The sequence below is a fragment of the Macaca thibetana genome, chromosome 3 (genome assembly GCF_024542745.1).
Source record: "Macaca thibetana thibetana isolate TM-01 chromosome 3, ASM2454274v1, whole genome shotgun sequence".
NCBI classification, from domain to species: domain Eukaryota; kingdom Metazoa; phylum Chordata; class Mammalia; order Primates; family Cercopithecidae; genus Macaca; species Macaca thibetana.
In genome coordinates this window covers 70,643,494-70,669,593 of record NC_065580.1, presented here as the reverse complement: position 1 = coordinate 70,669,593, position 26,100 = coordinate 70,643,494, and the positions used below count along the sequence as shown (strand labels likewise).

Sequence of the window (26,100 nt, the reverse complement as noted above, 5' to 3'; positions counted from 1 at the left end):
AAGGTAGGTCAGTTTTTGCTGGAAAATTTTTAAGAAAATTTAAATGCAATCATGCACTTGATGAGTGGGGATTTAGGTGGAAGGAGAGAGGGAATAACAGGGAAGCAAAATATATCAATGTAAACCTTTCTCTTACCTTTATTATTAAAATATGTTGCACGCGCAATACAAATTAACAGTGAATATGAATTATAAGCTCAACTATGTGCATAGCCACTCATAGGTATATAAATCATAAGATTAATGGATGCCATTTTTATCTTGCTTTCAGCTTTTACAATGTTCTTTCTCTCTAGAAATGAATGTTTTAAACAAGAAATTGGATTTGATTGATAAAATCCTTATTCAGAAATATCTACATAGAGCTTCTTGGCTATAAATATTAATTAATTGGATCGCTGGTACCCATAATGCAACTTTGTTCTGACCCATGTGCCCTATGAACTAGATATTTTTTGGATTCAATTTTCTTAAAACCAACTGTCAGCATCATGTGATGGAGGAGATGAAAAATGAAAATGAGCAGTCCCGCTGTGCAGGTGGGTGACCTGTGGGAGAGAGTCTGCCTGGTAGGATTTTTACACGAGCCATCAGACACACACCAATTGATTAGATCATCTCATACCCGCCACCAACTAGGCTCAAGAGACTAATTAGAGAGAGTACTGCCTGCGCAGGCACCCCATTGACACCTAATTTGCTCAGCCAAAGCCTTTGGGGAAAATGTATTATCTCTGCAGCTGCACTTCATGCATTTCTGATTTGAGGCATAAGCAAGGAGTGCTTCATCACTCTTTTGAGCGAACTGAATGTAGAAGCCCTTAAGTGCTAAATGCAAGCAAACAGACCCAAATTAAAAACGAGCCAGGCTCTTTCTAATTCCCTCTGTGCTCCCTGTTAAATCTCTGTGTGTACATACACACACACACCCCTACACACATGCATGCAGTTTACACGCCGGAGGGACAACATTGCTGAGGACCCCCGCTCAGGGTGCTTCAATGTGATCAGGTGGTCTGCGTTTCACTGGCCTATTTATGCACTCTAAGGTTCTGCGTTTGTTTGACTGTGTTTTATTATTTTTATTTTTTCTGCTGCATTGCCCTTCCTCAAAGTACTCTTTTTTCTACAAGACAACTCTGGCACATTTTTTCCCCCTCTAAGCCTCACTGGAGAGAAGTGATTATTTTGGTTCCAAATTAAAACAACTGTAGGTTTTCCTTTCATCGCCTAAATTGTGAACAGGATATTCTCCAGGATGTATGTGAAGCTGTGAGGTAATCCGCTCATTTCTATTTAAGAGACTTCTTTGTAAATATGCCTAATAGAGAAGAAAAAAAAATACTAACATTTGACAGAAAGAAAGCTACCTCAAAACAGTAAAGACAGTATAAAACTGTAACATGTTTAGGTTCTCTTCAAGAAAAAAACAATTATGATTTGACCAAATTTAGCTTTATGTATTAGCTTTAGAACAAAACTCATTCCAACCTCCTCTCAAATGTAGAATTCAAAATATTGATATATAAGGAGGCATTTAAAGATAGGCATGCAATTAATTACATGCTCTCAAAAAGGAAATAAAAATAAATAATCCAGGTAATAATGAAAAAATTAGGATATCTTTGTGTCAAATTTGGTGGATGTGTAATGGGTTTCCACAATGATAGAATGAAAGAGAAAAACAGGACCATGGTGGTGTTCTATAGTGGACTTACTGATTTTGTGCCTTTCCAGTCATATGTTGGATGAATTATTCTACCCACATGTTCTGGTAAATTACAATTCTGCTTTGTAATTTTTCACATTTAGCCTATTCTTAAGAGTTTAATGAAAATTTAAAAAATCATTTTAGCTGTATGCCTTTTAAACAAGCACTCAAAATGGGTCTTACTTGGGCACCCAGGCAGTGAGAGGATCCCAGTGACCACTGGAGTAAATATCCTTCTGAAAGGTATATGGAGATTGGTTGTAGGGGAGATATTTGAACAGTCGGAAAACCAGGGCCTTAACTAAAGCACGTAACTGTTTAAAGAATTTATTCTGATTTTGTCGAGAACAAAGTCCAGAAAGCTTCCCTTCCCCAAGTACTATGTCAATAAGGTTTCACATGAACAATGTCCCGGAAAAAGAAAAAAACACACTTACAAGACGGTGCCACTTTGAGTTTGGTTTTGCTTAAAATACCAAGAAAAACAAACAAATCTTTGGATCTAATTCATCTTCAAGTAGCGTTTCCTATTATAGAGAATTAAGTCCACACATAAGGTTGTTCAACTGTAAGCACCTAGGCAAGCACAAATCTCTCTAAAGTGAAAATATCAAATACATATATATACACGTATTTGTATATAACATAGTCAAATTTTATACTGTAGATTTTATATGGATGCAGGACTCAAAGTGGTACATTTTAAACTTTATACTGAATTCAGAAAATCTGGGACAGCTTAATTTCCTTATTCTTTGAGTGAATTTAATGTGTTATAATTTGGCTAGAAATACAGGTTTTCTTTTAGAATATCTGAAATTAGTGTTTTCCAGTTTCTCTGACACTGCATTGAGGCTTCTTGAGAAGGGGGTAGGGGTCAGAGGAAATGATATGAAACAGAAGGAAGTAGAAAATTAGTCAAACCTACTTCTGTAACTTATTTCTGATTTACGATAATCAGCTTCTTCTCCCTAGAAGAGAACACATCTTTGAGACCAGCAAGAGAATATTAATTAAAATGAATGCAGAGATAGACGGGCTTTGTTTTAAGCTTAACAGAAGGCCCATCATTCAAAATAGCCCAAATCCTTTAAGTTGAAAGCTGTTTGGTAACATCCATATGGATGCACAATGCACTAATTGCAGCAACTTTGCACATTTTAAGCTTCATGCCAAAGTGGTGATTTTAATTAAAAATTTTTTAGGCAAAGCTGTAAGTCTAACATTTCAAAACAAAGCATTTCTCACATGAGGAGACAGACTTAACATATCATTTTAATAATCATCATTATCAACGAACATTTATTGAAATCCTCATTAAAGACCAGGCATTATATGATGTGTAATTAGCCTTCATTGAAAAGAATGTTCTATTTTAATGGTGTGACTGTTTATTAAATCAGATTTATGCAAATGGAAAACACTGGTCATATTTTAGACACACATGGACAAAATAATGGCAATTCTGGGATTTATTCCTCTCTCAGTCAATGGGAAAACAAGCATAGGGAAAAGTACTGATTTAGGTCTTCTTAGATACACTAAGACACATTTAATCTTTTCTTTTTTTGTAAACAATCATATAATATTGTATACATATATCATTTTAAAAAAAGATTAAACATATCATATAAATAAAAACTGGGAGGTTTGAAGTAGTTCATTGAAACAGTTTTAATGACAAGGTTAATAGAAAAGCCTTCACCAAAGGTGGCATATTCTTTTCAAAGATTTCACGTTATTTGAAACCTTATTTGCTCAGCATACCTTTACAAGTGACTGACTCCCAAGTGGTTATAAGTTAATTAAATAGGATTCTGACCCTTAACCCTCCTTATATATTACAGTCCTACTAAACTATATTTAAACAAACCAAATACAAAGTCATTCAGCAGCGTGTGCATTTTTTTCTCAACTTAAAATGCATATACACAAATCTCATAAAACGACTAAAAACCAAGTATTTAATAGTTAGAGAAACACAAGGGTTCATGTCTGATTTTAATTAAAAGATTTTAGAGAAGATATGACTCCACTTTGGGTGGATATTTTTTTTCCAAATTAAAACTTGTCTGGTATTATTATCTAATGTATTGAAGCAGTTTTTCATGCTTAGGGTTTCGAATTCCAAACATACAGTCGCCTACAACTTTGAACCTGTTTTGTGAACCATCTTATTTAGCAGAAATTTGCAAAACAAAATATGCATTTCTGTAGCATAAATTAGATCACATATAATTTTGGTTAATACAGAATGATGTCAGCATGAACCAGAAGTCATATTGGTTCATGGGAGACTTCTTTCCAATGTTATTTTGAGTCACCAAGTAACAGCAGCCATGAGAAAGATACATAAATACAGTGCATGCAAGCCCAAGAGACCTGCACTACTGCACAGCACATGCTGCCTATTTACCCCACATGCTTCCTTTTGGTTTGGTTGGCAACATGCTCTGTCTTAGAATTGACTGTTTATTGTACAATCTTCCTGGATCCTTGAGCATTTTGCCCTTGCATCCAAAATTGGGCAGCCGCAACCTACACCAAGTTTATTTCACCTGTAAACTCTACTAGCATTTTTATTTTCACTGCTTTTCTGAGTGCAGCGCTTATCAATTTCAATATATTTGAAGTGGACTACCCTTTACTTTATTTCTTCCCCCACCACAAAAGCCCTGCAACTTTTAATGTAGTATTCCGCTGAACACAGGTATGAACACAGATGCCACATTACAGCAGAAATGTCAATTTTTGTGAGGACACATCCTGACAGTGACATGAAGTGACACATTGTGGACACCACTATAGCACATCGTTTCCACCAGGAAATGTCTGCGGACAGTGAGGAGGGTCCAACAACTCCAAGCTAGGAATGGTGGGTGCTGGACAGCTCGCTAAGCCGCCTGCCAACTAGCTCCCATGTAGCTGCTTCACAACACGAATCTGCTTCACAACAGTGCCAATGAACAACTGCTCGACCAAGGACAAATCACTGAATATTCATCCATGGACGCCAAGACTCTGCATACTACATGTAAAGCCCTCCAATACACACTCCACACAAAATTATAATTGGTTAAAGTATTTTGATACTAGTTATCCCACCATAGCATGTTGCTATATTTCTATAGAATCCAAGATGAGTTGTGAAAGACATAATTAACGGAATGTGTACCATTATGAGAAATATATACCAGCATTTTGTGCTCATGTGGCATTTTCTCCTATCCAAAGTACGTTCCCATGTATTCTTTCATTTAATAAAAGTGCCTGAAAGATAGGACCTTTGAAGAAAGCTTCTGTTTGGAAGATAACAGATTTTGTGAACTCAAATTTTTAAGAAGTTCTAATCCTTTTAGTCACTGATTCAGTGTCTTCTGAAACATCTGCAATAGGAGGTATACTGCAGATTTAAATATCAAAGCAGTCATGATACAACTCACAACCTTTATAGGAACTAGGGTGACCAGCTGTCTCTGTCTGAACTGAGGAAGTTTCCAGGATTTGGGACTTTTTTTTGAGACAGAGTCTCACTCTGTTGCCCAGGCCAGAGTTCAGTGGCATGATCTCGGCTCACTGCAATCTCTGCCTCCTGGGTTCACATGATTCTCCTGTCCTAGCCTCCAGAGTAGCTGGGACTACAGGCACATGCCACCATGCCCAGCTAATTTTTGTGTTTCCAGTAGAGACAGGGTTTCACCATGTTGGCCAGGCTGGCCTCAAGTGATCCACCCACCTTGGCCTCCCAAAGTGCTCGGATTACAGGAGTGAGCCACCACACCTGGCCGAGGATTTAGGACTTTTGGTTCTAAAATGGGAGGGGGCGGGGTGCAAAATGGAACAAGCTGGTCATCACAGGAACAACAGGATTAAAATGCACAGTCGTAACTTCCAAGTTTATTATAAAAACAGAGGTAACAAGGTTTGGCACTATATTACATGAACTAAAATGAAAAGTATGCTGACACTGCAATCTGAAAATGTGAGTCACAAAAGTTTCACAAATGTGAGACACTGAGAATAGTAAAAGGTGAAAATAAAATGGGAACTGAGCCAGCAGCCTTCTCTCCTCTCAACTCTCCAGACTGTACAGGGTTTTTCTACCTATCTCCTTGGAAGAGACACAACTTTGACTCTGTGATTTAGGCTTTCTTCTCTGGTTTTTGTTGAAATCACAGTCAATCACATTCTTCTCTAATGAGGCTGTTGAACTTAAGACCATCAACTTGTTCCTCACCACAATTCAGAATAAATCCATCTATTTAAATTCACACATGCCTGTGCAGTGTGGCATGGCGGAGATGGCTAAGGCCACCTCTCTGAAATGAGAAGAAGTACAAATGTTGCCTGAATCACTGCCAGAAATAACTCCCGCTGTAAGATCGGTGGTGAAGGAGCAACAGCATCAATCGACTTGCCTAAATCAATTCAGGAAACATTTACTTAACATCTATTTTAAGCAAAGAAAAGTGTTTAGGATGAAAGAGGAGAGTACTACATGGACTATTAAAAATGGATTCCAGTGGTGTTCTGGAATCTGGAATGTGAAACTTTTCAGGAATTTTGACAGTTGTTAAACACAGTCACTCTTGAAATCACCCATCATGGGAGTATCTACACGACAGGACATAGACAAGCGTGATCAATCAGGACTATTCTACTGTCTTTCTGGAGAGTCAACCATTAAATATTTGCCAACATGCCACTGTTGTCTTTAAGGAGCTCAAGATTGGGAAGGGGAGGTGCCTGGGACAACAGCTAACTATAAGTCAACATGGAAAATATAAGTGCTATCCTAGAGGTGCCACTGCAGTGGGGAGTAACTGAAAGGTATGTAACAATTTAATGCCTAGAAAGGGAGGAAGAAGGGCATTCTTGCACAGGCAAGGACTCTGGGAAGCATAGGCTGGCCAATAGGACAGGCATATGTTTGCCTGTGAGGATACAGATGCAGATAGAGACACAGGAAAAGCTGAAAGGTAGGCGAGGGTGGTAGAGTAAAGGGCCTGAAATACCCTGCTTAGGGGTCTGGGCTTTCTTCTATATTCAGAGAGGAGGTGTTGGAGGCTTTGGGTGGAGAGTCCCAGGTTCCAACCCAAGGGCAGTCATACAGTTTTCATATACGTGAAGTCTTGAGCTGCCACTGTAAAGTCTGTGGGGAAAGAATTGTCTTCTTTAGGATGCCATCAAATCAGATAATGCAGCTGGTTCTTCAAATGACTGCTGCAACTGCCCACAATGTACCAAGTTTGTAACATTTAGTATTGAAATGTTTTATTCCACCCATGAGAAATGTTCAATGTTCTGGACAAATGATGACATAGACACTAAGCTTCTTCCCAAGTATTGCAGTTTTCAAAACATAGCCCATGAAGATAATTTGGACATTTTCATACATCAGAAAGATGCCTAAAGGTACTTTATAAATATTTTGTTCACTCGTGTCTCTATTTTTGTCTATGCATGAAAAAAGCAAAGGAAAAAATACACATTATTAACTCCTATCTTTACTACACTGCTGTCCTTTATAACTCGCACATGTTCGATTAATACACAATTCAGACAGACTTTCTAATTGTAGCGTTAGGAGTTCCAAAATACCATCAAATCTTTTAAAGAGCAACTACAATAATTTAGAAAACTTCATTACTGTACTCTTGTCTTGATTCACTGTGGTTGCATGTATTGGACTAGGAGTGTCAGCTCATTAAAAATGTGAAGCCTGTAATGTCTGATGAATAAGACATTCACATCAACACAACTGGTTTCCTCCTGGTATAAAACAATTAAAGTGTCAACAGCTCAGTGGTTTAGTGGCAGAGCAAAGAACAGTGGTTGCAGGCCTGGGGTCAATCTCTCACTTCCATTGGCAACAGAGCTGGAGAACGCAGTGAGAGGAGCCAGCACACCCCAGGCTCATAGGATTAAGGGATGCTTCATGTTTTTTTACTGTTCACTTGTGGCAGACTGAAACAAAAGCACCAGCCGAGTTAACTGAGCTGAAGTTTCACTGTAAGAAGCAATGAAATGCTCCCTTGCCCCAAACCAGAATCTCCCACACAGTGCAGTAAATCAAGAATGCAACGTATTTCTCTTCCACACCTGTGACTGGGGAGCACATCCCAGAAAGATCTTATTTCCTCTTCACATGGATGCTAAAGAACAATGTCACGTGTTGTCTGGGTTATGCTGTTTGTTTTCCAGTCTGTTGGTATTAAAATTGCACCCTAAGCACCTATCGTGTCTCATGGCCCTCTGTTAGGTCTTTTTAAAAAGTTCTGACTTTGCAACACTGGTGTCATTTGGAATTAAAAAAAAAATCTGGTGATTTAGTTGTTTCATGTTATCCTGGGGGGAAAAACCCCCACAGCCCATTTTCGAATAATTTAATAGAACATATATTGTGCAAAGTATACAAATTGAAAAAAAAATCAGCCGAATCAGCTCCAATAAGCTGTTTTAGTTTTATTCTTTTTGTAATTGTTAGATTCACTTGCTCTGTGTGAGATGTCAGGTATGATGAGCCTGAGCCTGAAATGCTAAAATGAAAAAGCTCTTTTGTTTTTTAATTACTAACCTCTTGAGTTTTAGTGCTGGAATTTATATAATTTTCATAATCAATTATTGAGTACTTGGGTCCAAACACGATATAAAATACTCATGCTTGGATTTACATGATATAGTTAAATCTTGTCTCTCTCAGTACTTCCTTATTAAAAGAAATTCTACCAGGTTGATTTGTAGGGACTGATGTATGTCTGGTAAAATGCACAGGAGAACAAAGTCACTCCTTCTTTAGCTCTCTGGGATGTGGTATGGACAGGACTGTCTCTATACTAGAGATTGGTGATTCAAATAAGACAAACTGAACCATAGTAGGGGAGAATTGCTCAGATTAATGGTGTGTGTAATCAAGTACAGAAATATTTAGAGGCTTAGAAAATAATTAATGGCAAGAAGAGCTTTATGTTTGAAGAACCTCCAAATAAAACTGTGGGTAACGAATCTGACAAAACGTACTATACAATCATGGTCACTGGAGGGCTACATTGATCAGTACTATATACATACATATATAATACTATATACTATATATACTACTGTACATACTGTATATAGTATATATAGTTATATATATAACTGTAATCTCTCTTGACCATAAATTCTTTGTAGCTGAACTTCAAACATATGTAGATTTACTTTTATGTACTTAAGAAATGCCTCCAAATTGATTTGATAAATACGTAATTTGAAACCAACTTCCATTCACTTCCTTTAATCTGCTATGCCATACACAGTTATATGGATTCTAAATGTTATAATCACATATTTTTCCAAGACAATAAACATTTCTTTAATGTTGCCCCTCTTTCCTACTCTCACCAAACCCTCAGTGGACAATCCACCGATAAACACTAGTGCCAAGAAGAGAACAGACACAAAGAACTCAGATTGTGATAATTCTTAACCTTCTGAGTCTCTGCCAAACTTAAGAACCAGATGAATGCCAAGATAATTTACTGCAGAAAACCGCATATATTTAACTACATGCAGATTTTTTTCATACAATTTCAGATGGTGCATAGGCCTTCTGATTTCCATTAATAAGACCCACAGATCCGAGGTCAAGAACCTCAGGATTATGATGTCAGAATGTTGAAGCATCAAGCAGCACTGCCACCATCTAGCCATAATTTTAGAACGTATTGCAGAGGAAATACCTTCTAGGAAAGTTAAATGCTTGAAGGAAATTCCTTTTGAATAAGTGGCATGGTCTAACATGATTTCCTACACTCCCCCATATGAGAAAAATATAATCAAGCAAACAAAACCAAAATAAACAAAGTATCTCACTCATTCTATGCATCATATTTCCTTCAAGAGAGGAGAAACCCAGATCAGGTTATTTGATGGATGTGACAGCCAACAGGAGAAGCACACGTTGGCAGTGTGGGTCCCTATTTAGATGATCCCGAGAGTTTGGAGAACTGAGTAGAAAATTCTTTTTCCTAAATACAATCCCTCACTCTCCATTCTTTTTCTTCTCTATTAATGTCACCAGTGACGTACTAATATTAATACAGGATTAAATATAAATGGAAATTAATTCTACAGTACCCATTCTTACTGCTGATACTAAATACCATTGATAATCACTTTATTTAGTAAGTGAAAATAAAAATTATTGTGAGAGCTTCTCATGGCTTTGCCAATGACCCTGAACTTTGATTTTCCCTTTTTAGGTAAAAACATCAGCCAAGAACTTGCAATTATTCTTAGTGTGGCCCCCCATAAATTCCCTCTCAGAAGGGATTGCAGAAAACTAACCTGAGTAGTTGAAGATAATTTATTGTGTCTCTGGGCCTCACAGCAACCTTTCAAGGTATATATTTTTAGTCTGTCCTAGAGTTGAGAAAGCTGAAACTCAGAAATGCAAGTTGGAGAAGTACTTCTCACTCCTACTTTCTGGACAGAGGTTTGTTCCTTTATCCATGAATGTTTTTCCGATCATTAGAAGAACAACACATGGTTTTCTATCTGCTCTTCATGAACTGACCTGTCTTCTATGGTCTTACTTTGGTTTTGTCATTTCAGGGCTGTGGTATAGCAGGACATGGCCTGCAGCTTGGCCTTCTGATGATTCTTGCTCACTTTTATTTCCCTGGCTAAGCCTTATCTACCCTGAACCTTGTTCATCCCAAGTTACTTGTGCCTTCCTTGCTAGGAGATAGCTATCTTTGGTTATGTGGTATCTCTCTGTGAGAGGGTTTGGTAGCACTATAAATCTTCAGGACCCAATTAAAAAGGGAAAAGGAAAATGTGGGGTCAGGTATGAATCACAATTCCTCAATCAGAATAAGGTTGCCATAGCAACCATGCCTGTTTTTGCTCCTCCCGCTGATCTGCTTGCTGGCTTGGGTGTTCGAGGTAATTTGCACAGAATTGCTCCAGTTCTCTGATCCACACAACTTTAATTTTATATCACTTAATTTTGTACCATTGCTTCCCTTGAGCATCAGATAAAGGAGGCACTAAGAGTTTAAAATCAAAGCATACATACATTTTCTGACCACAGTTCTCCACCTGATCAAATGCAAGAAGGCAATTCCTCATTTTCCCTTCTTGAAGCTTCTCATTTCCCCTTTCCTTATTCTACCTTCCCTCAGTGTACTCACATACATGCAAACATAAACACATCCCACCCCCTATCTGAACACAGTTTGTGGTATGTTTGAAGAAATACTCTGAAAATAAGTTATGTGTATATATATATTCATATATATATGGAGCCCTAAGCATCTTGCAGACTTGTAACCTTTCTACAACTAAGCTAAGGAAGTTTAAGAAAAAAACTGGACTTGGTGTAATGCAATTTAAACTTTTTTCATTTGACATGTCTTCCTTGTAAATAGTAAAGGAGGCTCACTCCCTTTATTTTCAAGCACCAAGAAAATAGAGTGCTCTTTAGAGGTTCTGAGGGGACAGAAAACTTTGCTGTGATTGTTTCAGCGGTGTATGAAGCTGCGGTGTTGCTAACTCTGGTTTGGTAAGTGATCTTTCATGATAAAGAAGCACCAGGAGCTATAGAAAGGCCAAAAGTAACACCACAATGCTACAGTGAGACCAGACACCAAAAGCCATATCAGGAATGGAACAGGAAAGTGGAGTCGTGTGGCCTTGAGGTCATTCTGTGGGATCCCCATCTGATGATGTATAGGGGCAACTGAGGATGAGTAAACTTAGGCTGAAGTTTGCAACCCTCTTCAAATCTAAAAGTGTGGGGCTGATCTCTGGTCAGACACGTATGAGTCCCAGCTTATTTCACTTTGATGCCATCCCTCCCTGACTTTGTCTTCTTACTGAAGTTTTCAAGCTATGTTCCTTTCCATGCCTGATACCACCCAAGTCTCCCATTTGTGTCCCCAGACTTGTTATCTTCCCTTGGAAATCTTTTTTCATCTCTCTGGGATTAAAAAAAGAATCGGCTGGGCAGGGTGGCTCACGCCTGTAATCCTAGCACTTTGGGAGGCTGAGGTGGGTGGATCACTGTAGGTCAGGAGTTTGAGATCAGCCTGTCCAGCACTGTGAAACCCTGTCTCTACTAAAAATACAAAAACTAGCCAGGCATGGTGGTGCGTGCCTGTAGTCTCAGTTACTCAGGAAGCTGAGGCATGAGAATCGCTTGAACCCGAGACACTGAGATCATGCCACTGCACCCCAGCCTGGGTGATAGAGTGAGACTCGGACTTAAAAACAAAAACAAAACAGACAAAAACAAGAAACAAAATAACAAAGAATGACTTTTCATCCTTTCCTACTTTATATTATCTCTAACGTTTGCTAACACTTCCGTGGTGGTCATCAGTTTTATTTACTAATTTTCAGCTCTCTACCACAATGGAATGTCTTACCCAGCTTCCCTGGAAGTCAGGCATAGCCATTTGACCTGCCCTGATCAATGAAATGTGTGCATCCTTGTGGCTGCTTTAAAGGCCAGTGTTTATCTTGGTAGATTTCTTTCCCTTCCCAAGGTGACTGAGCAAGCATCTTGTGAAGATGAGCCTCAGCCTGTGTCTCTGAGTGAACAATGAGCAGAACCCCCTCCATGTCTACATTTGGACATATGGTGTAGAAATAAAGGTTTGTTATAGTAAGCAAGCACAAAACCTAGTCAATCCTGAATGATACAATGTCTGTCATGTCTATTTTGGATCATAAGTCCTTGAACAAAAACTGCAACTTATCTGTTCTTGAAAACAATCCTAGGGAGATGGTTAGTTTTGTTATTCCTTATTCAGTGAGGAGGAAAATGAGGGGTGGAGAATACACATAATTTACTTAACGACTCACAGCTATTAAAGGGTGAAGTTGAAACTCACACTCAGGTTTTATTACTCCAAAATCCATACTCTCTCTATGGTATTGTGATGGCAGTTAACTCTTATGCTATGTAGGTGGAAGGACAGGTTTGTTTTTGAAAAACAGTAGAACATTTTTGATAAGGTAGTGAGAAAAATACCACAAGCCATACAAGAATTTTCATGCTTTCATGTTGAAAAATCAATAGTTGTATTGGATACATCTGACACTCTTTACAGCATTCTATTTTTGTGTTTATTTCTTCTAGCAATAGGAAAGTTTCCAAATATCTGGTTGAAAAAAAAATTGGGATTCTCATATGAATATCACTTTCAGATCAGGTGAACTGAATTTCATATAATTAGAATCTGAGTAAAATTCAGGTAATAACATTCTTTGAAATTTTAAGTGCAAATTGTCATGCATATCAAAAGTGAGCTGAAAAGATACACATAAACTATCAATAGTAAAGAGATCAAGATTTTCTGCAGGGTGAGAATTTTAACTTTTACTAGATATTCTTACATATTATCTGCATACTTTACAATATGCATGCATTTATTATTTGTATAATGAACACACACACTAAATGTGATGAAGAACTGGTGACCCCATAATTGTGGATTTGTGGGATAGTAATATTTGGTACTTGCAATGAAAAACTAGACTTATTGGGCACTTGGCTTAGTTGATGAGCATTATTCAATGGTTTGATAAATTTCTTATGTTTAAGATAAAATTATTCATAAAGGAAAGAAGAAGTAAAATAAGCTTCATGCTTCACACTGTACATCCAAATTAAATTATTTTGTTGATTTTTTGTAGTGATATTTATTCAAAGCATTAATGATGAAGTGAAATGAGGAAGAGGAAAAAGATAATATCCACACTGTACATCCAAATTAAATTATTTTGTTGATTTTTTTGTAAAGATATTTATTCAAAGCATTAATGATGAAGTGAAATGACAAAGAGGAAAAAGATAATATGCTAAGTTGAAAATAATCATGAATGTCAAACGTTGCTTAATCTTGTTAATTACAAACACATAAGACACATGTCTGAAGAAAGAAAATAACACAGTTTTGGGCACTTGGTTGTTACTAAACAGGAACACTTCAAATCTAAAAAGATTTTATTTTATCCTCTTATTTACAGAAAAGAAACTAGGTTTGAGTTTCTTTTTTCTAAACTGATCAACAATTACACAATGTAGTGATACATTGTTGCTCTACAGTCACATCTTATTTTAAGGTATAACATTGGTAATAAGGCAATGGAATTATTTTCTTAATCCAATGACTAGTTTCTCTATAATCATATTCTATAACGATCACCAAGACAGAAGATTTGGGCTTGGCAATTATTTAAAACTTTAGAGATTCTGAAATTCTTACTCTAAATGTAACACAGTAGTGACATTTTAAAAACAGTTATGTATGTATGTATCCATCCATCCATCCATCCATCCATCCATCCATCCATCCATCCATCCATCTGTCCGTCCATCTATCCATCTACACGTATACTACACTTTGGTCCTGAGTTTCTAGCTCTTAACTGGTAGACTCAGAATCCAGTGGAAAAAGTTGAAAACTCAGTCCAACTCTGGAATTCCACTGATATTGAGGGCTCTGTTTTGTCTGGATATTGCTTTCAATTGCTTAGTTTGCACTAGATTCTATTCTGTCCTCAATTCCACTGAGAGGTTATAAACACTTGCATTTCATTAGAATGTTCATTATCAGTTATAAAGGGTATGAGTTAACATGTATGAGGAATGTTTAAATGATATCCCTAAAAATCTTCATTTAATTACTGGAAATCACAAGAAATCAAAGTTCTTTTAAAAAAAAATTGAATCACACAGTAATCATGCAGAAGAAGAAATTACTTAGGCAGATAGTGATGGTACAGGAGTTCTTGGTAAGGTCTTCCTTTTAATGAAAAGCAGACCCCAAATCAGTTTCTTCTCTAATAAAGAACAGCCTGTAAAATCAAGCTGCAGCCATAGACAAGCAAGCTGGAAGCTTGCATGGGTGAATGCTGGCAGCTGTGACAATACGAAAAGGCTACCTGGGACTAGGCATGTTCAAAATGGCGGCTCCATCTTCCTTTCTTTTTGCTAAATCATGTGTACTGTAAGGAGAAAACAGTATGGCACTGGCCAGGCAAAGACTCCATTTGCATAGTAAGATTACAGGGGTGACCAGCCTTCCCCATGCACTATGTAAATGCCACACCTGGTTAAACCAATCTGTGGACCTTACATAAATCAGACACTGCCTCCTCAAGGCTGCCTATAAAATACGGTGCAGTATGGCTGGTTTTTCCCTTTCAGGAGCCCCTCTGTCTCTCGCAAGAGAGAGAGCTGTTCTCCTTTTTTTTTTCTTTTGCCTATTAAACCTCCACTCCTAAACTCACTCCTCGTGTGTGTCTGTGTCCTTAATCTCCTTGGCATTATACTACGGACCCTGGGTATTTACCCCAGACAAAGATGCCGCTTCAGTAAATCTTAGCACTCAGGGATCACTTCATCACTTCATAAATATTGGTTCCTTTACTCTTCCTGATCTGAAAATTACTACAATTCTTAACAAATAAAAGTGATACTTCATAATAAAAGGGAAGATAATTATGGGATTAATGGTGAAAAGAATACTCTGTGTTCAGAAACGTTTGGAAGAAGTTGCTGACCATCTGTCTTAAGAAATTCCCATATAGTCCCCATGATATATGCCCTCACTAAAGTTTTGGTTTAAAGCTGACACTGTAGCAGCTATCTACTGATTCCCATGGGTCTTGACTGCAATATGAAAAGAGAACCATGTTTGGATTGTGGCACATGACAAAGAACTACGAGATGAGTATTCATCAGTATTTAACCATATTTTAAAATAAAACAATACTTTATTACAAGCACAAAGAGTAATTATTATGTTTAAATGAATTAAAGCAATATTTTAAAAGCAATGTGATGATATGCACATAATTATGTACTGTTTTTAATAATTTATGCTCAACCACTGCTTTATTTAATCCTGTTCTTGTGCTTTAATTGAGCTAATAGGTCCCCTTTAACCTGATTTTGGTGATATTTCTTCCTGCAGATTTATTGTAGCTCTGTTACCAAATATAACATTTCATGTGCATATTCTCCTCTTAAAAGGTATAACTGACTAACATGCAGAGAATATTTTAATTGTCACAGATTTTATAGGGTCAGCATTAGCCCAGTACTTGATGTTAAGTTCAGGCTTTTTCCTTGTCTCAGAATTTAAAGAAAAAAAATGAAACAAAAAAACAAACAAACAAACAAAAAACCCTACATCGTGGATCCATGTGATTGCTGAAAGAGAAAGACTAGAGTGTACTGTGTCCCTCTGGTGAAGAACATTAACCTGAATAAATACTTTTCCCCAAAGAGAAGGGTTCACTCAAAAGTAGCTTTTCAGACTTTACCATAAACTTGGAAGACAAAGCTTTTGTAATTTGTACATAAACAATAAGTGAACCATCAGAAGCCAATTGGCCTACCTAAGATTAATGATAATGGGGAGAAGTTGGGATCCTTGTATGTTGCTGGTTGGGATGTAAAACTATGCAGTCACTTTAATGTTCATAGCAGCATTATTCATAATAGCCTCAAACTGAAAATGACCAGAGGTCTATCAACTGAAGAACAGATAAATAAAATGTGGTATATCCATAAAATGGAATATTATTAGGGAAGGAAAGCAAAGGGAAGGGGAGGGGTGGGGAGGGGAGAAGGAAGACAGGCAGGCAGACAGTGCTGACACATGCCACAACATGGATGAACCTTGAAACCATTATGCTAACTAAAAGAAGCCAGTCACAAAAGGCCACATATGTATGATTCCATTTATATGAAATGTCCAGAATTGGCAAATCCACATAAACAGAATGTAGATGAGTAGTCGCCTGAGGCTGTGGGGGTTTGGGGAAAGTGGGAATAGAGAGTGACAGCCAATGGATATGCAGTTTCTTTTTAAAGTAGATGAAAATGTTGTGGAATTAGATTGTGGTGATATTTGCACAACTCTGTGAATACACTAAAAACCTCTGAACTGCACACTATTTGAAGTATATTTAAAGGGTGGATTTTAGGATGTGGTAATATCTCAATGAAGTTGTAAAAATAAAATAATTCTATGCTCTCTCTAGGAAAAAGTCTCCCATAGTTTTAGGAGTAATTTGCCCATTTTATAATGATGCTCATGAACATAATAATGATGGTGATGACAATAATATACTGGTGGCTATATAGAAGTAAATTATTATAGGAATATGTACCAATGGAAAGTAGTTCTATATGGTAAGTGAGATGATGAGGTATGTCCTCTTTATATTGTGTAATTCTGTTGTTTTTGCATTTATATATTGAACATGTGTTACTTCTGTAATCAGGAATAAAGTATAGTTTTAAACAAAGTTTTAAAAATAGAAGTTTTGGAAAAGGAGATTCATAGGGGCTATCAACCAAGCAGGGGATGATGGTTAGAACTGAGCTGGGTTCTGTAGGATTAGTAGAATTGGATAGAGAAAGGCCAAGGGAAGGGCAGCAGGTTTCTAAACAGTTCTTTTATTTCTATATCATTGTTTATTCTCTCTGAACTCAGGGCTGAAATGTGTGTGTCTTATTCACCACTGAGTCCCCAGGGCCTAGAATTATGTCTGGGACATAGGGGATACTCAATAAACAATAATTGAATACATGAACAAACATTTGTTGCTAGAATCGTTTTCCTAAAATACAGGTGACAGCTGGGGCTACCACTTGCAACGTATGCATGCCTTTATGCAAATTGAAAAAGGTGTCCCATTCCCCTAGGTTGATGCCCTTCCTCTCTAGGATTTGTGGCTAGGATAATCAATCAGGAGTTCACCTCACCCATGACTGGCCCCAACCCTGCTGCCTGGCCAATCTTCCTTCTGACGCCCCTGCCCCTAACTACATACAGGGCTGGCAATCAAAGCCCTTCTCAATCTGACCCCAACTTTCCTGCTCCATCATAACCATTTTCAGCATCGATTCCGTGCTTATGCTACAGTAGTCCTCAGCTCCAATGTGTGAGTTCCCACTACTGCCTTCATCCCACCAATTCAGCAACTTTACACCAAACACCTACCATTTAATAAAGAGAAGCCATCCCCATTCTAATATTGTTCTCAGCGACTCTCTAGAAGCTCCCTCTTGTCCTCACATTCTCCCACTCAGACTCTCTTTCTTCCTGTCTTTGACTAACAAGATATACCAGTTTCTGACCCTCAGCTTCATTTTGGCCTTGGTCCCCTTTCGACAATTTTACTGGACTTCAAAGGAAACAGGCAGACTGCCTCCTCAGTCCTCCTCAGGTGGAATCAACAAGCACTCTTTCTCTGAATTTACCCAGCACATTGTAAAACCTTTACAAATAAAACCTTGATCATATCATATTATGTCGTTTTCTTATATATTTCTTGTATTTCTACCTTAAGACTGTGGAAGCTTCTTAAGGAGCCCTCCTCTTTCTCTCTCTTTCTCTCTCTCTCTCTCTCTTCCTTTCTTTCTTGACAGGATCTCACGTTGTCATCCACGCTGGAGTGCAGTGGCACAATCAGCTAATTTAAATTTTTTTTTTTTTTTTTAGATGGAGCCTCACTCTGTCGCCCAGGCTGGAGTGCAGTGGCGCAATCTTGGCTCACTGCAACCTCTGCCACCTGAGTTCAAGCGATTATCCTGCCTCAGCCTTCCGAGTAGCTGGGATTACGTCTATTAAAAAATGTAATTTTAAGCACCTGCCTTAAAAATTTTTTAGTAGAGACAGGTCTCACTATGTTGCTCAGGCTATTCCTGAACTCCTGGCCTCAAGTGATCCTCCTGCCTTGGCCTCCCAAAGTGCTGATATTACAGGTGTGAGCCAACACACTGGGCCAAGAACCATTTCTTATTTTTAGGCACTCAGCACTGTGCTTGGCATAGGCCAGGTGTTCAATAAATTTGTATAGAGACAATGAATAAATGAAACATGGAGACAGAATCCAGTGTGAATAGAGAAACTGAGCCTTTTGGGGTAGATTCTAGTAGGATGGAATCAGATTGTAAGAGGTATTGAAATTAAAACAGAGGAGCTTAGACTTGAGGTGGAAAGAACTAAGGTGTCAGTTCAGATCTCAGAGAAGGGAATGACATGTTATGTGTCACCATTCAATGTAGAAGGGAAGGGAATGAGGGAGAGCCTGTAGTCATAGCAAGCACTCAATAAGTGTTTGTTGTTTGACTAGTTAAGCCTGGAGAAACTCTTACAGAAATATATTGGCATGAGATGAGAGAATAAAGAAAAGGGTGGGAAATCAAGACACTTAAAAGCAAAGACCTGCCAGTCTTGGAAGCTGATAGGAAATGCAGAAGAAAGGAGAGCTAGAGTGACTGGGTGCAGAATGGGACCATGAATAAGTAAGGGTAGAAAAGGTGAGAGGAGAAACTGACTTGAAAGGGGAGAAGAGACCAGCTTTGAATACACTGAGCTGCAGTGGCAGATCTATGTGCACACATGTGCTTATATGACTGTGTAGTAAGGCATGTCTGTGACACACACAAACTCTGTGCTGTTTTAATAAGTCCTCCCTCCCACTGTGAACCACCCCAGCCTGGGTTTAGTTTTCAGCCAACAAAAACAAAATTACTCATAAAATTAATGGAAACAATCTGCTTTTTTCCTTGCCATAGAAAGGATTTTTCTTAATTACTTTTTTTGGGAGCTTTGAATCATATATCCTGAAGGTTGATTAAATCCCTTAGAAGTCAACTAAACATTAGAAGTTTGCAACGTGACTCTCAGAGCTGGTGTTTACTTGTTGCACATAAATGGATATGCCTTGGAAAGCTTTGCTTCAGCTAGTGTAATGAGCACAGGCTTTCCCTCTCTGGTGAAAAATTTATTCCTCAAAATTTACAAGGAATAGGATCTGGTTAAAATGTTAATAAAAACTGAGTCTCTGAATAATCTCACGTTGGAAAATTAGGTTTTCTAATAGGAATCTCTTATATTTGCATAGGCTTTTCCTTTAAGAAAAAGTGCTTTCCATTCACATTTTTTCCTTTTGTTCTCTCCAGCTCTCATTAAAGGAAGCATGGCAGGTGGTAGTACATATAGTGGTATAAAGAGAAGCACATCACCATTTATCTAAGAGAGGGGAATTCATAAATATAGATACATACTTGCTTATAGTATAAAGTCTATCTTCTATGCCTGTCACTTGTTTCCATATACATATTAAATTTTATGTTTTATTGTTCATTAAACTATAAAATAAAAAAAATTACATAAGGAGAAGGAGAGACGGTAGACTGTGAATAAATCTTATTTTATCAATCTGACTTTGGAACTATATATTTTACAATATTATTAAACAAAAAAATGTAAAAGGCAATCCTAAAAATAAAAAAAAATAAACCTATCTATGTAGTTGGTGGTATATGAGAGTAATTACAGCAAGTGATTTTAAAACATAGGAATTTGACTATGGTACTATACAATAATTAGATTATATAGTATATTTCTCATTGGAATACCCTAGTAAAAACAAAGAACTGCAAAAAGAGAAAAAAGGAAGAAAAAAATCTGAACCAATTTTCATTAATCATATTTCCATTCTGAGGCTAGTGTGCGTGCAGTGTGGGATAAAGCAGATGAGTAATCTGTTAGCCATAATTTCCAGAGTGTAGAAAGAGATACCATTTTAAGATCAGCAAGGTTAAGTGAAAACTCCATAATCAATCAATATAAATTTGTAATGTGTTTCATCTTAAAAAGAAACATACATATCATAATCTATTAAAAAGGTATAGGAACAATGATCAACCTAGTAGCAATATATATCCTTAGTACTCAAATTGTGACCTGACAATTTGTTGACAATGATAGAAAAGGCTGATTCCATGTCTGAAGCAGGAAAAACATTAGATGAGTCTGGAACATATTGCCATACCAGAAAGAAAGGAAGCTATTAGAAATTCTTAGGGTCTGGTCAAAAGGGGTCAGAAGGAAACTTGAAGAGTCTCCCATTGGTCAAAAAAATAACTGCAATAAATCAAAACACATCTATCACCTTTGGAGGATATTAGGAAACTACTCATTATTTTGAAAAGAGAAAGAACCAAGCCTTCATCTGGTCTTTTCTATATAAAAGGTCCTCAGGGCAACAAAATAACATAATAAGGGGAAGATTTTCTGTTTAGAATTGTTCCAGCTAATAAACTATAAAGAACTGATAGAATTAGACAGAATATCATCATTTTGTAACCCTCAATGAATTAGTGGATCTAGGCAATGATCACTAACAGCTATGGAAATATATATCACCATCACAAAATACTTTTGCCTTTAAAAAAATTAAACCTAAATCTGATCAAAATTCTTGATCTATGTACCAACTTGTAGAAAATATGGGAGAGAGAGGAACATGTTAAAGGACACCACAGGAATGCAATCAGCAAAACTGACTGTGGGAAACTCTAAAGGACAAGTCATTTGGCTTCTTCCACAAAATTTTATGAAGAGAGAAAGGTGAATAGAGGGAAAGGGAGAGGATAGAGGGAGATGGAGGGAGGGAAGAAATTCAGACTCAAATCAATTTAAAAACATTGTTGATAGGACAATCAGAGAAATGTAAACATTAACTGAATACTTAACGGTATTAAGGAAGCGCTGAAATTTTTTTTTTTTTGGCCAGGGGAGTGTGACCATGGTGTTGTGATTTTGTGATTAGGTTTTAAAAGGATAGTATTTATAGAACTACATTCTGAAATATTTAAGAGGAAATAATGTTGTCTTGGATTTGTTGTGAAGTAACTTGGGTAGGAAGGGCAGAGTGGGTGTAGATCAGAGGAAAAAAAACAACTGAAAGTTGGCAATTGTTGAAGCTGGGTACATGGCAGTTCATTCTGTCTACTTTTGCATATGTTTAAACTCTTCCATAATAAAAAAAAATGTAAAAACACTATGTCTGCCCATTTGGCGTCCTTGAATGTTCATCTTTTCCTTTCTCCTTCTCTAAATCCCAGGCAAGTTCCACTTCGGCTTTTAAGGCATTTCTGACCAAAACACCCCTGGCATGGGTTCTCCTCCCTGACCTCGTGGAGAGACCCTCATCTATTCCATTACTCATCTGACACACATAGGTTGTTTTATTTTAATTAAAAATAACAACAGCTTTTTCTTGATCTTTAATGTAGAAGTCATAAATGAGCAAAAAAACCAATTCTACTCATCCATAATCCTACTCAATCAGGAGAGAACTAATGTTAACATTCTGCTGATATTTTTCAGTCTTCTTTCTATGTGTATATATGCACACTTTAGTTACAGAAATGGGGTTGTACTATACATAGCTGTTTTGCAACCAGCTTTTTTCAGTTAATGATAGGCATAGAGCATATTTCGGCATGATCATTAAATATTACTTTAATGACTATTTAATAGACCCAGCACAAATTGTATTATTATTTAAACTCTTCTTCAAAACTAGGAAAGGTAAACTCCTTGAAGGCAGAGGGATATGAATTTGTGATGCATTTTGTATCCCTAGCAAAGCATCTTTCATGATAAGCATTAATGATCATGATACCCAAGGTGGGGATCTCTGATTGCGTTAATCATGTGGCTCTGCTTCCATACCTCGGCTGACCAGGGGAATTCTGAAGACTGAATCCATTGCAAAGGATCCTATGACATACTTAACCCAATGTCTATGATCTCCTGGTATTTAAGTGCAACAAAAAAATTCAAAAACAGAAAGTTGCTCATTTAATGACAGCAATGGCAGTCATTGGATTTTTCAACTATATAATTCCAAACCAAAACAAAAACACTGACCTCTTGACCCAGCTTCTTTCATGCTAGATCAGCAGCAAAGACCGGAATAAAGGTGTGAAGAGGAGACATGTGCTTTCATACGAAATCCAGTAAATTCTCCCACCACTAATCTATCCACAGAAATTAGGGAGGCCCGTTGGCTTAGCTGGGCTATAGAGATCTGCAGAAGTCCTGTGTCCTGGGTGGCTACTGATTCGCCTTTGGATAATATTTACTGTTTGGTATAATTGAGAGGAAAGTAATTTTACTTAAGTATTTCTCTATAATACGAAAAAAAAAACCCCAAAGTATAAACAAACAAGACAAAAACCAAATAAAAATACAGGATGTAAACACTCCACACATTTGGTCAGGATTTCTAGAACTGGAATCTGATCCTTTTATTAGTCTTCACTCTTTTTTGCTTGGCTGCTCCATAAATAGTTTCTGTTGTGCTATGTAACCTCTTTGTACATTTTGAAGTTGAAATAGGATTTTTTAAAATCATGAATTTAGTGACAAAGAATGTAATGTTTGGTTTATGAAAAGTATTTGCATTTTAAAATAAAGATTTTATTTCATTCTTTAAAAATGGGTCAAAAGATGTATAGTAACAGCCTTCATTTAAAAAGTACATGAAAACATTGTTCTCTAACAGTTGGAAATTTTACATCATATGTTTTTCTCCTTTAGTACGTCCAGTGCACCTCCCTTATAGAATTTTATTCTAATATAATATGTTCTTTTTCTGGAATGTCTTGATCTATTACTCTGTAATACTCCATAGTGTAAATATGTACATAAGTTTGAATTTAATTTTTAATAAATTCCTAAGATAATAAGATTAAAAACATTTAAGATTTTCTTCTGGATTGAATCATCATTAAAATTATATTGGTACATAAATGATCAAATTAACAAAATAGGACAAATTTGAAAATAATTATTAAAAATAAAAGTAAACTTTTCTTTTTTTTTTTTTTTTGAGATGGAGTCTCGCTCTGTCGCCTAGGCTGGAGTGCAGTGACGCGATCTCGGCTCACTGCAACCTCTGCCTGCCAGGTTCACGTCATTCACCTGCCTCAGCCTCCTGAGTAGCTGGGACTACAGGCACCCGCCACCATGCCCAGCTAATTTTTTGTATTTTTAGTAGAGATGGGGTTTCACCATGTTAGCCAGGATGGTCTCAATCTCCTGCCCTCGTGATCAGCCCGCCTCGGCCTCCCAAAGGGCTAGCATTACAGGCGTGAGTCACTGTGCCCAGCCACTTTTTTTTTTTTAAAGAGACGCAGTCTTACTTTTTCGCCCAGGCTGGTCTTGAACTCCTGCGCTCAAGTGATCCCATTGCTCCAACCTCCCTAGAAGCTGGGATGACAGGAGTGTGCCATCGCACCCCAAAATTGGACTTTAATTGGGAATGCATCTCTTAATGAGGTTAATGAGGATGCCTTCCCTTCTCCCCAACTTAGCTGATGCATCTCTGGAAGAACAGCATATGTACTATTTGCTAGAATGAGCCCGGTTTGATTACAGGAGGCTTTGATTAGAGGAGGCTTTTCTGACACCAGTAAGTGAATGTAATCTTTTGTTTGTTATATGGAAGTTTGTACAGCTCAAGACAATTCTACCCAGTAAAATGGGGACAGATGACATTTTCTTTGGTAAAGGAGAAGAAAGGTCATTAGAAAAGAAGGAGCAGCAGGTGTTCTCAGGCAGGTGAATTTTAGAACAACATAGGAAAATTAAGAAAGTTTGGGCATGAGGGGTATATTTATCCTCATTCAAAAACTACAGGAATAGGATGTGAAACATACCGAACAGGAATTCATAATTTCATGAGGGAGTCCTATAATTAATAAAATCTGATGTGAGTGAAAGAGTAAGGTACAAGGTCAAAGAGGAAGAACAACTACCTCTTCCTGGAGAAGTGAAAAAAAAGGCTTGTTAGAGAAGTAAGTCTAAGATAATAAGGAAGGAGGGCATTTCCACACGTACGGAGCTCGGTCTGGCGGAACGGGAGAGTGAGGCATGTTCTGTACCCCAAGCAACTCTGTGGGGGGAACACTGAGTGGATTTTAGGGATTAGGTAGAAAGAGCAATCAGGGACAGATCATGCAGGCCTCTGAATTCTTTACTTCACCATCTAGCCTATGTGACCCACTGGAACATTTCTCATCAGGAAGTGGCTGCTTAGATTTGGAGTTTTGGAAGTAAATCTCTTCTAGCAGTGAGGAAAATGGGCAGTGGTAAGAAGTAGGAATACCAGAGGAAGGAAGTCCATTTAGGAAGCAGATGAAGGATAAAGAGGGCCTCAGCTAAGGTGGGAAGACAATCGGGAGTGGAGGAGAGAAAAGTGAATTTAAGATAATTATTTAGAAGGCAAATTAACAGGTCCTGGTGGCTCACTTAATGTCTGGTTAAAACATGGGGCAAGTCATGGAGGATACTGAGCTATCCAGCTTGGGCAACTACACCGATAATAAGTAATGGATATGAAAGAGAATACAGAATCTTCCAGTGAAGGTGGTACTCTGTCTCATTCATGTTTGTCTCTATACCTCTTAACAGATCTTACTGGATAAGTGAATAAATTTATCACTGCATTTAACCTCATAAACCCAAGCACAATAATAAGATGCTACCTACCTCTAGCCAGGATTTAAATTTTGTTTTATGATAAAATTTGTGGACTGCACACAACTGACCCTCAATCATAAAACAATTTAAAAATCTAGTCAACTGTAGAAAATAACAGTATGCATTTTTAAAAGACAACACTAAATATGGGCCGGGTGCAGTGGCTCATGACTGTAATCCCAGTACTTTGGGAGGCTGAGGTGGGTGGGTTATTTGAGGTCAGGAGTTCAAGACCAGCCTAACCAACATGGTGAAACCCCATCTCTGCTAAAAATACAAAAATTAGCTGGGTGTGGTGGCGCATCCCTGTGGTTGCAGCTACTTGGGAGGCTGAGGCAGAAGAATTGCTTGAATCCAGGAGGTAGAGGTTGCAGTGAGCTGAGATCACGCCACTGCACTCCAGCCTGGGTGACAGAGTGAGACCCCATCTCGAAAAACAAAAAACAAAAAACAAAAGACAACACTAAATACACCATCCATTAGAAAATGAGTTATTCAAAGATTAAATTTAAGCAGCTTGGCCTCAAATTATGTAGTGTCAAGAAAGTTATTTCCATGTGTTTTTATGTGCTTACATTTTAAGAGACCATAGTTTCAAGTGGTATTATCTCCAATATTAAAAAAAAATTCTACTTACTAATAAAAGCATCTTTTAGTTCATATAACAACACTGGTCATAGCAAATATGGAGATGAAGTCTGCTTCAACTGGAAAAGTCAGTTTTTTTTTTTTTTTGAGATGAAGTCCCGCTCTCTCGCCCAGGCTGGAGTGCAGTGGCGCAATCTCGGCTCACTGCAAGCTCCGCCTCCCAGGTTCATGCCATTCTCCTGTCTCAGCCTCCCACGTAGCTGGGACCACAGGCGCCTGCCACCACGCCTGGCTAATTTTTTTGTATTTTTAGTAGAGACGGGGTTTCACTGTGTTAGCCAAGATGGTCTCGATCTCCTGACCTCATGATCCGCCCGCCTCTGCCTCCCATAGTGCTGGGATTACAGGCGTGAGCCACCGTGCCTGGCCAGAAAAGTCAGTTTTAAA

General features: G+C 37.7%; 1 protein-coding gene across 7 annotated transcripts in view; it reads right to left on the bottom strand.

Moving 5' to 3' along the window:
* Positions 1–26,100, bottom strand: part of CDK14 (cyclin dependent kinase 14) — a 798,330-nt gene that overhangs the window by 8,042 nt on the left and 764,188 nt on the right. The gene's annotated exons all lie outside the window — the stretch shown is intronic.